This window comes from Camelus dromedarius, unplaced genomic scaffold, assembly GCF_036321535.1.
Source record: "Camelus dromedarius isolate mCamDro1 unplaced genomic scaffold, mCamDro1.pat HAP1_SCAFFOLD_121, whole genome shotgun sequence".
Classification (NCBI taxonomy): Eukaryota; Metazoa; Chordata; class Mammalia; order Artiodactyla; family Camelidae; genus Camelus; species Camelus dromedarius.
In genome coordinates, this window is record NW_026989801.1 from 2,336,173 (window position 1) to 2,352,855 (window position 16,683).

The window sequence follows — 16,683 nt, forward strand, 5'->3', positions numbered from 1 at the left end:
AATATCCAAAGTTAGCATAAAACGGTCAGATGAAGAAAATCGACGTTGACAATTTATTTTTGGGTTTCATTAGTCAAGATATACTATCAGTTAATGACCCATATAGCAAATGAAATTGAGTACAGAACATTGCATTTCTTACTTTCTATTTAGAGTTCTCTTACAGCATAAGGCTGCCTGCTTTGGAACATCAGCTCCACCACCACGGCACCTATCACTGTGTTGTTGTGATTGCATTTACGCAGTGAATGTAATCTGGGCTTCCTCAGCCCCAAACAATCCAGTGCAGAATCACGGGCTGTAGCCATCTCTTAGTCACGCAAATACTTCTAAAATTATATGATGCCAGAAAAGAAAGAAGAGAGAGATGGCCTTTATCAAAGTTCCTTTCTATTCTAACTGCAAACTGTTGTTGAGCAGCTCTGGTTTCCTTTGGATATGAATATACACATTTCTTTGCATGTAACCTGGGTTTTGGACTAGAACACAAAGCTCTTGCTGTCCACAAGCCACAAAAATAGTAGCCAAATTGCACACGTGTGAAATAGTTTATACTTTTTTCTGAGAAAGAATCCTTGAATTTGGGACTTGGGCTGTGATTTTTGCTTCCCCCACCCCTCTTGTAATCTCTCATTCCTTCCCACATGGCCCCCAAGAGGTCGTGGTCTGAAAGGAGCAGGCAAACACCCAGTTGGTCTCCATGAAGTGCTGATGTAGAGGGAGCCCAGCCAAGACCTAAAGGACATTATCAGAGAGGACTTCCTGGAAGAAATGGGCTCTACTTTCAGTCGTAAGGACAGAGTAAGAGTCAGCCAGGAGAAGGAGTCAGGAGTCTGGCTCAGGTGTCAGGGGCTGCCCGAGCAGAGGCCTGGAGGCTTGTGTGGTGGGAACCCGGGGAGAGTGCCATGTGTGGTCCAGGGTGGAGTGTGCCCCTGCTGGGGAGGACACTGGAGAGAGCCTGGGGTGAAGGGCTTTGGAAGAGTTTGGGTTTTACTTGAACAGACACTGGAGGCAGTGAAGGATGTCAGCAGGAAGTGACCTTCAGGAAAGGTACTTCTGGTTTTGCTTCTGATATTCTACAGACAGAAGGGTCTGGTCAGGCAAGAGCAGGTCTGTCTGTTCCTTTGAGACCCACCCCATCATTCATTTATTCATAACACGAGAACTTCTGTGTGTCTAGGGGAGAGAGGGTGGACCCACATTAGTAAGCAAAATGTATTTGCTTCTTGTGAGCTTAGCAATGTCAGAAGTTGACTTAGCCTAGAATGTTCTAGGAACAGAGGAACAAGATGTGGAGGTTGGAGGGAGGGAAGGCTTCCTTGGGAAACAGTCAAAATGAACCTGGGGGCAAGTGGGAAGTAGGAGCAGGTCAGGGGGCCCCTGAGGTCACTGGGGACCTGTACTGAGGTGAGGCTGGGTGAGCAGTGTTGGGGGCGGGGCTAGAATTCCACCAGGGAGCCTCTGAAGGGTTTGAAGTGGGGTGATGTAATCAACTTTGTGATTTGGGAAGGCTGCCGTTGCTCTGTGTGTGTGTGTGTGTGTAGCGGGGAAGAGGGAGAGGGTGCCACCAACTGGGGGGCCACTAGAAGACCATTCACAGGCTGGGAGAGGGGCATCGGGGCTGCTTGGGGATGGCAGGGGCAGTGTGGATGCCGGATTTCCTTCTGGGGAGGGCTTGTTATCGGGGACGCCCTAGAGGCGACTTTTGGCTGGAAGAAAACAGATGGAAGCCGCCAGGTGGACTTTCCTCTTCTCTCCTTCCCTGCCTTGTGTGATGATCTTAGCTCAGCCAACTTTTGGAACAGAAGAGGTAAGTTCTAGTGTAGCCCAGGTCTTTGTTGTACTCGTTCGAGTGAGATCTGATAGGATTTAGATTTGTGTTCAGATCTGCATGTTCACTTAGCTAGAAACGTCCGGTCATTTCGATTTCCATAGGGGTATTTATTCTTGATAAAGTTTGCTGTCTTGGAGAGAGGAAATTTAATACAGCTGTTGACTTTCTCAAAAAAAAAATCATATCTTTTAAGAACATTAATATTCAAAAGAATAGGAATATATAAAAATGATAAAGTAAGGCTTTGGTGTAGTTTCTTTCATTTCTGAGCTAATGTGGAGTTAGAGCCTTTGCATTACTTAATAGCACATACTTGTCAGTATTTAAAGAGCTGTTAGTGAGCGCCCCAGGCCCCACCTCTCAAAGCATCGTTAAAGTTTGCTCTGAAATAGTGAGGTCATAAAGGTCTTGTTTGCAGATATCAAACAGTTGGTTTATACTACACAGCATAGCCCCATTTATAAAACAATAATAGGTTCAAAATTAAGAAAGTGGAAGATAATTGATATTTTTAAAGCTGAAACATAAACTTTCTTGTGCTAATGTTGCAACTGGAAATTTTGAAAGGAAAAATCCTACTGTAATAACATCTACGTGGAATACATATATGAGTTTCATGTTTGAAAAGTAACTGTGCAGTGGTTTTTGAAGTCAGGGGCATTCCAGCTCAGATACTGGCAGTGATGGTTGCTGGTTTTCAATGGAAGAGCCTAAATTTGCCTTCTTAGCTTTTTTTTTTTTTTTTTTTTTTTGTAGTGAGAGGGTTGAGTAGTGCTTTGCCAGCATGATTTTGGGGCAATTTGAGGACAGATGTCGTGTACCAGCAGTGAGATATTTCCATGCATTTAATTTTCCGGACATCACCAGGGCACATGTGGGGTTTGTGCATGCAGGCTGGGATGCTGCAGGACTCCCTAATCCATCACCGTTATGTCCTGGAGCTGCTCCGGTCAGTGAATGATTTTCTGTGCCTTGGAGGTAAAGTGGTCTGATGCAGATGATCAGATATGTAGTTAAAGTGCTATTACTTGAAATAAGAGAAACCTAGAAACATGGCTCTAACAATAGAGGATGAGGGAGGAGAACTGGGTGAGGTGTTTGCAGTGGGGAGTCTTCTCAGATGACTGCCTCACTGTGATTCCTGCAAATGTCCGCCCCAGCCCTGCACGGTAGTCCTGCCGAAGCAAGCATGCACTTTGCTCAGAAACGCACTGAATTTCCTTGCGCCTCTGTTTGTTGGTTTTTTTTGAAAGCACATCTTGCCCTTTGCTTAAATGCCATCCCTGCTAGTCACCTCTTACACTCATCCTTCTGGACCTCGTCCATACATAGCTGCTGAATGCATCAACAGTATGTAGTATCTCCATGTAGTGGAACATTATTCACACGTAAGAGTGAATAAAAAAAATAAATAAAGAGGAAAATGATAAAGGTCACTTGTTCTGGGAAGTCCACCCTGACTTCTCAACCCGCCCTTTTCCCTTTGAAACCCAACCCCTTATGCTCCACTCTACTCTTTTTGATAGTACTTACCACCTTCTAATAAACTTTAACGTTTTCAAAAAAAAAAAGAGAGAGATGCTGATACCCCTTCAACATGGACAAGCCTTTATAACAGCATGTTAAGTGAAAGGAACCAGACAAAAACGGCCACATATTGTTGATTCAGTGATCTGAAATGCCCAGAATAGGCACATGCAGAGGCAGAGAGCAGGTGATGGTTGCAAGGGGCTGGGTGGAGGGGGGTTACGGAGGGACTGTTAGTGACAGGGGGTTTCTTTTGGGGTGATGAAGTGTCCTGGAAGTGGATGGTGATGAGGGCTGCACAACCGTGAGTGTGCATAAGACTACTGATCTCTGTCTCTGGGAGCACCTGTGGTTGGGGCGGCTTTATTTTCTTCTCACCCTGCAATGTGAAGAGTCATCTTGTGCTGAGGCCATTCTACTCGTGTGAGTGGTGAGACTCCGAGACTTTGCAGAGTCATGTTTCTTATTTTCCCCTTGCTGAGTGTAGGCAAAATAGGTTTAAGCCTGAGAAAGTGCTCCATCTGCAGAAATGTCTTTCAGTTTTGCATGGTGTAAAAATCTTGACAGCTTTTTCATCGTTGAGGACAGACTTTGGGGGGAAGTAACCCATGAAGCCTTGGTAAGACCTGGAAAAGCCGCGCTTCCCTCCCTGACAAGGGTGGAGTTTTAACCCCCGTTCAGGCAGTGAAGGGCCCAGACCCGTGAACGGAGTTGACAATCGTGAATATTTACGTGTATCCACTGCTTCATCTTGGATATTAATTTCAAGCTGAGTCAGTTTGTGGCGGCAGCCTCATCCTACATCAGGAATTTATAGTATCTGCTCTTTGAGGTGAAGACCAGACAGACTTGATTACTTAACAGTCTCACTTGAATTGATATCTCAGATTCTTTGTCAAAATCAAAACAGCAGAAATACAGAGGTCCTTTAATGCCAATGTGACCTGGAAAGGGTTTAGTCTCTGTGCCTCAGTGGCCTTATCTGCGGGTGGGGAAGATGATAACAGTGCTTCCCTCAGAGGGGCTGGTTAGAGGAGAGTGAGAAGCACAAAGGGAGGACTTACAAATAGATGCTCATGAATGACCGAATTTAGTGCTCTCAGCCTGGTGAAGCCTCAGGGGCAGAGATGTCAGAACAGAGCAGTCCTAGCCGGAGCTTGATCCGTGTTGGTAGCTGTTATGATCACTATCACCACTGTGGGTTATCAGGTAGTTTTAAGACTTGGTAATATGAATTCATGAATAATGTTATAAGACTAGACATCTCAGATCCAGTTTACATATTTCTCAAGATTTCCTCTGAGAAATGGATGGTTTTTTCCCCATCTTAAATCTGAGTTCAGTCCCTAAAAAAATTCTGTATTCCTCCATTTTTTTGATTTAATTCTCCATTTCTTAAAAAAGAAAGTTTTTAAATGTAGTTAGTGGGGACTGAACTGAGGGCCTCATGCAAGCTAAGCACAAACTCTCCCAAATGAGGTATAATCTCCCCCCTGATTTTTTTAAAATTTACTTTCTTAGTATTCAGAGTTTAGAGGCCTCTAATTCTTTTTCTGGAGACTTGTCCATGAACCTGTAAATCTAACTAATGGACAAAACTTAGTTTATTAAAAAAATAAATGAATATTCTGCAATCCATCCGAAAGGAAATGCTCATTGACTTAAAATGTTTCTCCTTTAAGGTGATTTCTCCTTTTTGGTCTAGCTCAATTTATTAACAGATATCCTCATCATCATAATGAGCAAACGCACTCTGAGTGGACACCTACCTAAGGCTAAAATGCTTTCCTCACGTTTTACTTCATAGCAGGTGTCTGAGGGTAGGTTTCAGTGTCTCCTTTTTTTCAGCTGGGGGATTGAGATATGGGGCAGCTTGTCCCAAATCTCACGCAGCTGGCGCTGGCAGGCTCTGTGCTGGAACCCAGGCTGCACAGGATGCATTCTTAATTGCTCCTCTAATCAGCCTCCCGTTGAGTGGTTACCCGAACTCCTGTGACTCCATAAATGGCCGATTTTAGTGATCTCAGCCTGATGAGGCCTTCAAAGGAGAGACACCATTGAGAATGTGAGACAGAGTGGCATAAATTAAAATTGTACATTTTCACAAATGTTTAATTCTCAGGTAGTGACATAAAAAGTTAATTTTTATTTATTTTAGTGCTCTGTAAGCACTAAAAACAAAACATTAAAAATAATTATAGTGCAAAAGAGAAGTGGGCTTTGAAAGTCCAACCACTGCTAATGATGTTACTTGTTTTTCTATAGTGGCCCTTATTGACAGAAATACTTACAAAGACTGAATTCGTTTTATGTACTCTTAAAATGGAAGAAAAGATTGTCAGTGAGTATTTTAAGCAAAATCTTTATTCTTTTCTTTCCTGATGATGAATGTATAAGTTGTTTTCATGGATTAAGTACATTTCCTGTATTGTGAAATTTGAGTAATATCGTTTAACTTGTCTGACTGTGAGAGTTAGTAGCCTTGTATACAAAGAACCCAAGAGGTGCTTAGCAAAAACGTGCTGTCAAAATGACAGATATTTTAGAAGGATCAAGTCTGAATACTAAAGAGTGTGGCTTATTACTGATGCATATTTAATATGTATATATATGATATATATGAATATGGCTTAAAGTAACAAGGATTCATTTTTTTTAGTGCACTATGAAGTTTTAATGAAATCTGTATCATTCGAGTGAGACAGGGACTAGTTAAATTGCCTTAAACAGATGACCTTGAAGATTATTTACACAGAATGTGTATTGTTACAACTCAGATTTCATGTTGCCGTGTAACCATCCACTAAGACATTTAAATTCGTGGGATTCTGACCAGATTCATTAAGTTTAGAAAAATCCACATTGACCATTTTCAGGGAATAAGCTTCTGTCTTTTGTGATTAAAGAAAATTTTGATCTTTTTTCCTGCACTCTTAACAGGTTTAAAATACCAAAACATTGATTTGACATGTCACTTTTTTAATAGAGAGAATAAAGCTCATGCTGTTTCACTATGTAAATAAATGTTTTTGTATTTCAACAAACTTGTATGATTTCCTGGCTCTTTGAGAAGTATGTTGCAAGATACTTAGATAACCTACTGTTGGAAAAATACAGACGTGACTTTTATGAATATAGGCCTAGTACAGATCTGTTGGTTTTTGCTACATTGGAAGACATGAGGCCTAGGAGAGCTTTGCTGCCGATTGCGAGGAGGACATATCCAAGTTCTCAGTCTCCCCTCCTGTAAAATGAAGTGGCTAGACTGGATTCTTTCCTCTTCTAAGATGAGTTTCCATGGGCCTGTGTCTTTTGTTTATATTCAGGAGTATTAGCAATATCAGATTAAATACTGAGTACCCCTCCCTTCCCCAGAAGCAAAGTGCAGTATGTGCTACAGTAGCTTTTAGTTACCTGATTCTCGTTTCTGATAGTACAGGCATTTTTTTGTGTTGCATGTTTCCTGGCAACCTGGAAGGTCTTTTTAGCCATAGGTGGCGCTGTTGCACCTTCTTACAGTCTTAATTTTCCTGTTTGTAAAAGAAGGCTTAAACAACGTGATTTTATTTTGATTTCTTTGCTTAATGCTTCAGAATAGCACAATGTCCATTATGTCTGTCTACCTGGAAAAATTATTCTGCTTATATTTTTGTTTTATTCTGTCATCTCGCTGTGAACATTTCAGACTTGCTGTGTAAACAATGACAAAACCGGAATTTTCTTCCAGTGTTAGAAACCAGTGAGCCGGGAACTTATAAAGCAGCTAGTAGCGGCCTCTGGAGCACCTTAAAGATGAAAAGTGTACTGAGTTCCCTGAGTATTGACCCCGCCACTGTGTATTAATTGGTGGGAGGAGATTTGGTACATAAACGAAGGTGTGTAGTGTTTTGACTTGGGTTTGCGTGCACGCGCTGCCACTGAGCCACATGAGCCTGAGTCAGTTTGTTCTGAGTTTTTCCCTCGTCTGTGAGTTGGGGACGCTCGTATCTGCTTTGTAGAATTGTGAGAATTAGAAATTATGTAAAGTGTTTAACACAGTGGGTATGTCAAGAGGGCTTATAAACTTTAGCTGCTGTTTTGTGTGAAGCCATCATTTGACGGTCTTTGGCAACTAATAAGAAACAGGAAAATAAGAAAAGCTTGTTTTATGATGAAAGATATTTGAGGAGGTTCCATAGTTCCTATACCCATAATTTAGCATCAGCAGTGTCAGGACCATTACACAGTCACCCTGAACCAATGTTAAGCCACAGAATTTTTTGTTACTTCATATATGTTGTGGCTTAAGGGGATCCAATACTTATACACATGTTGTCTCCAGCAGCCAACTGAGAGATGACACAAAAGAGTAGGCAGGCGTTAAATGTCCTCTTTGTTACTGATGAAACCATGTTCTCCATGAACTTCATGGCTGTGGGTAAATGAGTGTCGTGATACTGTGTCCCAGAAGTAGAGACTTACCCTGTCCCAGGTATCTCTGTGCCACAGCGAGCCTTCCCTTGAAAGGATCTGCCCCATCATGCACAGTGATGTCCTGCCATGGAGCTGAGCATCCCAGGTGCTTCCCAAGGGTGGCCAACCCTGGAGGGAAAGGAAGGGTTTCACATGCCCTGCTTGTCTCCCTGGAATCACACCTCACTCTGTTAGTGTGAGGAGGGCTAGCTGTGGGCAAGGGGTCAGGGGTGTGAAGGGAGATGCACTCTCCATGGCCCAGAGTAGAGGGGAGGAGGCATCCCCTCCCTCAGTTTAAAGACGTGGTGGGATGGAACAGAAGGGTGCACCCCAAGAGTTTATAAAAGGAGAAATAAGGATTTTCTTTGGGACTTAGACTAGCCAGGAAACACAGAAGATGATTAGAAGGGAGACTTGTAAACCACTGTAATATTAAGTTGACATTTGTTGAGCACCAAAAATGTGCTACATTCTTTTCTGAGCGTTTTACAGAAATGTATCCTTCAATCTTCTCAACAAGTGAGTAAGAAAAGATTGATTGTTATCCCAGCTTTACAGTGTGGAAATTGAGGCACACAGAGGTTAAGTTGGCCAAGGTCACAGAAATAGTAAGTGGCAGAGCTGGTATTTAAACCCTGGCTGTCTGGTTTTGAGGCTCACAGAGACGGGCTTTGGGAGTTTAGATGTATCTGCATGCCTTGATCTGTGTACGTCTGTGCATCCATTAGCCCAGAAAGGACAGGGAAAGGAAAGTCACACAGGTGCTCACAGTCGTGTCTCGGCCACTGTCCACGAAGAGTGCACCGTGATTAGCGTTGTTTTCCAGGCAGTAGATCTGTTCGTATAACAGAAATTTAGTCCTTTGAGTTAATCTAGAAACCCTTCCTGCTCTACTTCTGTCCATGCTTGCCATGTGACTGCCTGCCCGTGATTGGGCCGTTGAGGAGAAAATGTACTCATGGTTGAACTCTGATATTGCAGTCTAGTTCATAGTTTCATGTCTTCTGTTACAGTAATAAGTTAAGTTTCTGGTTTTCTTGCATCAGTGTCTCATGCGTTTGGTTAATGTGCAATCAGTCCATGGGAGCCCAGGGGTGCTGACTGCATAATTTTTGAGCACGTTGTGGCACTTCTACCCGTGCAGACCTGACTGGATGATGTCCGCCTTCCGCAATTTTTTACCCCAATATCAGGGTCCTATCCCATCCCCGGATGTGAGGCTGGAAGCTTTCTGAGAAGGCCAGTCAGAGGCCAAGTCCACCAATCAGAAAATGATGAACTACCTCAAAGTGGGTTTAATAGAAGAAAAGTGCTTCCAGGTAGTCCGATGGGCTGTTCAAGTCCATTTGGTGAGAAGCTGTCCACTGTCTGTGGTTGAGCTGCTTCTTTGCTGTTGAAAAGTCTGGAGTAGATGAAGGGATTTTAAAAAGCAGAAAGGAGTGATTTCAGGTGGTACCTCCACACCGGGGAGAAGTGATGGATGACCGCCTGTGTGAGGCATAGACAGAGTCCTACAAACTTCATAAAACAGCTTCAAATGATCTTCCATCTGAGTGCACTTCATATGGGGTCCAGTTCATCACTGGTCACACTGAGAGGGCAAATATTGATGATGGCAGAAAGGACACAGAGGCATCAAATATTTCTCAGTCATGTTCCCTGTTTAAAGGATGTGGCACAGTGTAATATATTTGAGCTGGTTTTTCACTGAACAATTTTTGTGTTTTCTGGGACTCCCCAGTGCCCCAAGGTTCCATGCAGCTGGGTGTCCCCTCAGTGCAGCTCCGTCAGCGGTTGCCCTGGCCAGACGTGGTGTCACGGGGAGCAGGACGGTCAGAGTCCCCAGCTCCTCTGAGCTTCGTCTCCTCATCCGCAGTGCTGGGTTTCTCATCCATGCCTACTTATTAGGGTTGCTGAGAATCACACGTGATGGTTATCAGGTGTGATTTGTGGTTGTCTCTGTGATTGGCATATAGTCAATATTTGATAGAAACACTTGTTTTTTAATTGTAATTGTGGCTCCTAGATTGCAGTGGTTTTTAGTCTGCATTTTTTTATAACTTTATTCTTATTTTTAAATATGCCCTTTTTTTTATTTATTATTTTAGAGGTACTGGGGACTGAAGCCAGGACATTGTGCATGCTAAGCAGGTGCTGTAAACTGAGTAATACCCACTCTCCTTGTCTGCACTTAAAAATACATATTGCAATACACAAAATAGCTCTTAAACACCATCATGGGACATAGTCTGTATAGGCAATTGAACAAGTATACTATTTAAATAAGAATAAATGCTGTTGGGACATACCTTTCTGAATCTGTTAATGTGCTTAAAAACGATCATAGCAAGTGATAAACACGAGACTTGGATCCAGTACTTCCTAGGGTCTATTTTGCCATCATGAGAAATTACATTCTACAGAGAAGGCTAATTGAGTCTCTTTGATATTTGGATGGTTTATCACATGATCAAGGCTTTTAAAAGCTGGCAGTTTTGTATTTTAAACTAACTACAAAGTTATCTTCTAGAAGTTGGAATTCCTAAACTTGTGAATTGCCCAGTAATCCTGGGGGTATATGTCTGTTTCTGTGTGAAAGTTTGTGTGTGTGATTTCAGGAATGTAGAAATAAGTTCCATATGGACTTCTGATACCTTTCTCCTCCAGTTCAAGGTATAGGCATATATTTACACAAATAAATTGATTTTCTTTTTTCATTTTGCATATTGGTGGGAATAAGGGGTTGCCATACTTGTTTCAGAAGGGTTGGGGAGCATGAGCTTAGAAAACGGGGGGAGAAAGAGGCAGGGAGGCGCTTCACACTCTGTGCAGGATATGAGAAACAGTAGCTTTTCTTTTCTCTTTTCTTCTAAAGCAAAATGGCACTGAATTGCAACATACTATTACTCAGAATTGCTTTTCTAATCAGATACAAGTGCCTCAGATTTTTCAAGGCAACATGAATGATGAAATGTGTTTTAACATTTATCTTTAAAAGTAGTTTTATTTTTCAAGGAAAAGGCTATAGCCTGTTCTTTCTTCCAGCGGCAAAAGAAATTCTCATTGATCTATGTACATGATCTATGTGCTTAGTTTCTTTGGGGTATTTTGGTTTTTTTAAGTGCTTGTTTCATTGTGGTGTGAATGAATGTTTAAAATTTTTGGATTTTCATCTTTAGAACATGCTGATTTATCAGAACTGTTAAAAACCTGATTGTTCTTTGGTCGTTGTTTGGTGGGGCACCCTATTGAATTCTGTTATGTGTTAAAGAGGGAAATTCTTCCTCTAGCGTGCATATCATTAAGTGAATGGCTTGCAGTGTGCCTTTAAAATTCATTGAATGCATTGATCATGTTTGTCCAGTGAATTTTGAATTGACTCATAGTATTACTTTCTTTGTTTCTGTGGCTTTTGCTCCTCTCCACAAGAATTTGAATTCCCTGTTGCATTTTGTTTACGTGTTCTTAACAGGGGAAGATATTTTGAATGTTTTACAGAGGTGGGTTTTCCTATCCCCTCTGAATGCCTTCTGTAATTGATACAACAAAAATCTGTTATTGCAGTGCTAAATTATTTCATAAACTATTTTTTGGCTTAATCAGAAACAATGACAAAGAGTGATAATAAAAAATACGAAAACCTTCTTTCCTTTGAAGAATATAAATCAGGTGGTTAGGCTGACTCATGCTTTGTGCCTGACACACTTACTCTCATGTCATTGTGTATCATGATTCAGAGATGGAGATAGTTTAGGTTTATAGATTTTTAACATTTGTGTTGAATTCTTTCTTCAGGCTGATGTTTCCTTTTGGGTTTGTGGAATGTGTAGAAGAAGGGAAACAAATGCTTTTTTTTTGTTTTCAGGAGGCCTGAGTTGCTGATGAGAAAAGAGTTGAGGGTGGGCTGAGGATCAGAGTGACACTCCCTCTCCTCCCGGCTGAAATTGATGAACAATAAAATCAATTAAGTGTATCGGTATTTGACCAATTGAAGTTAGAGAGCTCAAACTGGCTAGTTATGCCCAATGGAAAGTATTGAATTCACCTGCAGAGTTAGGTGCTTTACCAAGTAGAAGCAGCTTAGAGCAATCAGAAAAATCTGTCCTATGATGAGCTATAAAAAGTATATAATAACTTTTATTTCTGAAACTTTTCTAACTTAAGTTGTGTAGAGCTAAAATTAAGTTTCAAGCACCAGGAGTTATGAGTGTGGTTGATTCTGTGGGATCGTTATTCAGGGATGTGCATAGACCCTTCTAGAGTGGCTGAAGCTGGCAGGAAAAGACCCAAAACCAGGATTTGTCATCCTAGGGTATTCTCCATAATGGTTCCATGTGGGAGCCCTTGATTGGGTTAACAAATTGTAGCAGACCCAGGCCGCCTGTCAACTTTAAGAAGAAAAACTATGCTTAGTAACTGCTTTGAAAGCAAGCGCCTGTGCATCCTCATTCCTGTCTCCTTGCCTTAAAAAGCAGAGACATTGCTTTGCTTGCATAGTTGAGGTTTTAGATAGCACTCTGCTCATTGCAAAGCAAGGACCCAGGACCTCAGCTATAAAAGCTGGGCTTGTGTGCTGTTAGATAGCCTGTTATCCCCAAAACAAGGACCTGGCTGGTCTGGTGGTCTGCTTTGTAATTCACATATCTAAAGAATGTATTTTGTTCCCCTCACCCCATGACTTCCCTAAAGATACACTAAGACATTGTACTCATGGTGGATTCTATAATCTCTGTCTCATCCACTTTCCCCAAGTTCCTGCTTACTATCACACAACTGTTAATGACTATTTCTTTGATTATACACAATAAATATGGGAGCATTTGAGAGGCTCGTGGAGTTGGCTCCCTACTCCCTATCAATTGCTGGACTTTTTCCAGTCTTGAATAATCATTCCCTGTCTGTAAGATTTCTGCCAGCCAGAACCCACAGTTCCAGGTGAGAAGGATGCAGGTTTATCTCTCCTACCCGAGGGAGAGAGAGTAGAGAATTGAGATCTGCTTCCTTGTGGTCCCTTCCTGCCCCAGGGCCACTCCAGTTCACCTGCAGCTTTCTGGCCTCTGCTCACAGGGCCTCTGTCCCAGGACTGACTGCAGCCTTTTCTTCCCTGGTCAACATTTCCTGTGCCTTTCAGAAGTTGGTCTCTTCTCTGCAATTGAACCCTGGCAGATGTGATGGTGGTCAGCATGCTGGGGGGCAGTCACTTGGGGCTCCCAGGAAACATGCTGATTCTCCTGAGTCTCTCATTCGGGGTTACAGAACTGTCGTGCACCGGAGGAAGCCCATTCAGGTGAGGTCAATACAGCATTGCATCACTTTCATTTTTTATTTGAATTTTCAGTGGAGAAATTATTTGTAGCTAACTGTTCCAGATTTTCGGCCTCCTGCTTTCGTCACCACCATTTCCTTGTTGGCTCTGGTGCTTGTTTTAAGAACCAGGTTTCTTCTCTGGTCATTTTTAGCAGCTGGGCTTGCCGAATCCTTGATCTTCATTTGAAGCAGAATGCTTCTTCATGATGTCAAAATGATTTTCCTATTTCTGAATATTTCGTGTACACTCAGCAAGTGTTTCAAGTGAAATGCTCTTGCCCAATTTCAGTTTACCCACATTTGATGATCTCCTGCTTTCATGCTGAGGGCAGTTTCTTCTTCCTGTAATAAAAATTAGCAATTTGCATTTACTATGGGAAGGTACTGGCCCGAGGTGCTTTTGTTCTTAGCAGTTTTAATACAATTCACCCATTAAAATGTACAGCGGTTTTTACTCTATGCCCATAATTGTGCATTCCAGTCAATCTTAGAACATTTTCATCCCCCAACAGGAAGCCCCGTATGCATAAGCAGTTATTCACATCTTCCCCATCCTCCCCCAGCCCCAAGGAGCCACTCTTCTTTCTATGAGTATTTGCCTGTGCTGGATATTTTCATGTAAATTGAGTCATTTCATGTAAATGAAACCATCTATTATGATTGACTTCTTTCACACTTAGTAACGTTTTCAATGTTTGTCCACGTTGTTGCCTGGGTCAGTACTCTATGCTTTGCTATTGCTGAATAATATTCCACTGTATGACTGGGCCCCACTGTTTACCCATTCATCAGGTGATAGACATTTTGTTTGTTTCTGCTTTTTGTCTGTGATGAATAATGGTGCTGTGAACATTCCTGTAGGAGTTTTTATGTGGACACTTGTTTTCAGTTCTCTTACTTGTGTTCCCAGAGAGCAGAAAGCCTGGGTCATTCATAAACCAAATGTTTAACTCTCTGAGGACCTGCCAGGCTGTTTTACAAAGTGGCCTCGCTGTGTTAAGTCCTCACCAGCAAGGGCTTGGATCTCCGCTTCCTCTGTGACCTCATTACTGTTTGTTACTCTCTTTTTGAGTATATCCTATTGTAGTGAGTGTGAAGCAGTTTCTCCTAGTGGTTTTGACTTGATTTCAATTACAGCTAATAATATTGAACATCGTTTCTTTGTGCTTATTGGCCATTTGTATATTTCCCTTGAAAAATACCTTTTCAGATCCATTATTCAATTTTTAATTGAGTTGCCTTTGTATTGTTGTAGGAGTTTTTTTTTGTTTGTTTGCTTGTTTTTTTTTTTTTGAGATACAAATTTCTAATCAGATAAATGATTTGAAAAAATTTTCTCCTGTGTGTTGTTTTTTCACTTTCTGAATGGTGTCCTTTGAAGCAAAGTTTTCACTTTTGATGAACTCCAATTTATCTCTGTTTTCTTTCTTCCCTGTGCTTTTGGGGTAATATTTAAAATCTCAGGTATTTTATTTAAACTTTTATATATAAAATAACTTAATTTAGGACCGTTCTAGGAGACGGGTGCTGTTGTTGTCCCCAGTCTATGGACAGGAGACTGAGATGCAGAAAATTTCACTGACATATAAGTGTCACAGCTACCCGTGCTGTGGGAGTTCAGACCCTCATGTTTGTTCCCAACATCTGTGCTTTTCACCAACATGCTCCACTCCTTCCTGGAATCATTAATGAAAATATCTTTCCGTTTTTGATTTCTTGTTAGTTTGTTTTCTCATTGGGGACCTCATCTCATTTTCCTTGCAGAGGTCAGTGTAGGTTTATTTTAGGTCTCATGTAGGCAGAAGCATTGCTATCAGGTAACTTCTTTATTACTCACTCTCCAGTGATGATTGTTGCTAGTTGACCTAATCAAGTCATGCTTAAATCTTTCCTGCTCATGACACTAAAAAGAGTCATTACTTACAGAATGCTCAAAGAAGAAAGTACTTGAGTGATTTTATTTTGCTACCCAATCAAACCAATCAAATAAAAACCCCTGTGTTGACACATATATAAGCCCTCCAGAATAGGGTCATTGTCTTCTTTGTGTTTCATTGGTTTGGTCACATTGTCTGGATAGTGCCTTGCTGTCCAGCAGTTTTGTTAGGATATGGTGCTCGTGAACCATTGAAAGGACAGAATTTTGACAACAGACTGTGTTGTTCATTTCACGAGGGAAAAGATAATATAGAAATACTGCTCTGATCTATTTTAAAATTTAGCTTGGAATTTTGAGAAGAGTTCAGGGAACCATAAAAAGATCTTTTTCACTAATTTTAGAACTATCTTAGACACATTATGGTTACATAGCAGAGTAACTTATCAACTAGATTTGACAAGAGGAGTGTATTATTGATTATTTGTTTTAGTTGAAATATTCTACCTGGGATAAAGTAATCAGTGCCCATAAATGAACAAATATGTTTGTATTTCTATGCAACATGGGAGCAGACTTCATATGTTTCTCTATAATATATATGACTGTGTTTTAATCTGTCTGTCAAAGTTTTTATAGTTTTTCAACAATGTTGTAGCCTTAGAGTTCTTCTAAGAAAATCACCCCTGATTCTAGTGCAGTTTGTACTGCATATCCTGTCTTATGCATGGGATTCCACTGTCCTCTCAGTGAGGAATTTCCTCTCCTACTGAGGTAGTAGCAGAGTTAAAGGAACTGTGATTTCTAGGCCTTTGCTCTCCATGTGTTTGCAGTTGGCTGTCAACCATGATTTTACCTTTCTTGAGTTTTCATTGTTAAATTAGAATTTTGGAAATAAATATTAATATGTTGCATCGGTCTCCCTAGAATCTTGATGTGTTTGTGCTTTTCAGATTTCAATTTATGAAAAATGTAAATGCACTCTTGTTTTTAAGTAGTCCTTTTTCACTAGATATTTGTTTACCTCTTTATAGTTAAAATATTTTTTTCCCAATGAATGAATCGGTGTGCATGTTTTAAAAGATACCTTACTTTTTATTTTTCTTATTGTAAAAGATATATTCATTTTAGGCAATTTGGAAAATAAGGATAAACACAATAATAACTTAAAAATGGCCTCTAATATCACTTGGAGGTACAGTTGTAAGGTTTGAAATTGAGAATTACAAGTCCTCTCATGTTGTTCTTCTTTTTCAAGTACGTTTTGGTTACTGAGACCCTCGAATTCCCATATGAATTGTAGTAGCAGCTTTTTGCAGATGTGCCTGCTGGGATTGTAATCGAAACCACGTTGTATGTATGGATCGCTCTGGGGAGCACTGCCATTCCAAGAGCGCTGTCTTCTGATCCAGGAATGTGCGCGGTGTGTCTGTCCAGGTATTTAGGACTTCTTTAATTTTTTTCAACAATGCATTGTGTTTACAGAGTATTATTTTACTTTTTTTCTTTGCCTTTATACTGTATAAAAGTGTGCAAGTTACCGGGATCAAAAGTGTATTTTAGCCCCGACACTAGTTGCCACCATGTACGCTGCGCTCTTTCTTTGCCCTGTGTAAAATCTTGCACAAAATAGGACCTCAGTAACCCTCTCTTGAATGAATGACTATATGATTGTTGTATGATGCTT

At 41.0% G+C, this 16,683-nt stretch overlaps 1 long non-coding RNA gene across 1 annotated transcript in view; it reads left to right on the forward strand.

The window, feature by feature from the left end:
• LOC135320781 (uncharacterized) overlaps positions 1 to 16,683 on the forward strand; it is a 64,916-nt gene that overhangs the window by 11,585 nt on the left and 36,648 nt on the right. Inside the window, exons 3-4 of the long non-coding RNA XR_010380112.1 lie at positions 12,881 to 13,100; positions 16,255 to 16,433. This is a non-coding gene — a long non-coding RNA (uncharacterized LOC135320781). The remainder of the gene's footprint in view (positions 1 to 12,880; positions 13,101 to 16,254; positions 16,434 to 16,683) is intronic.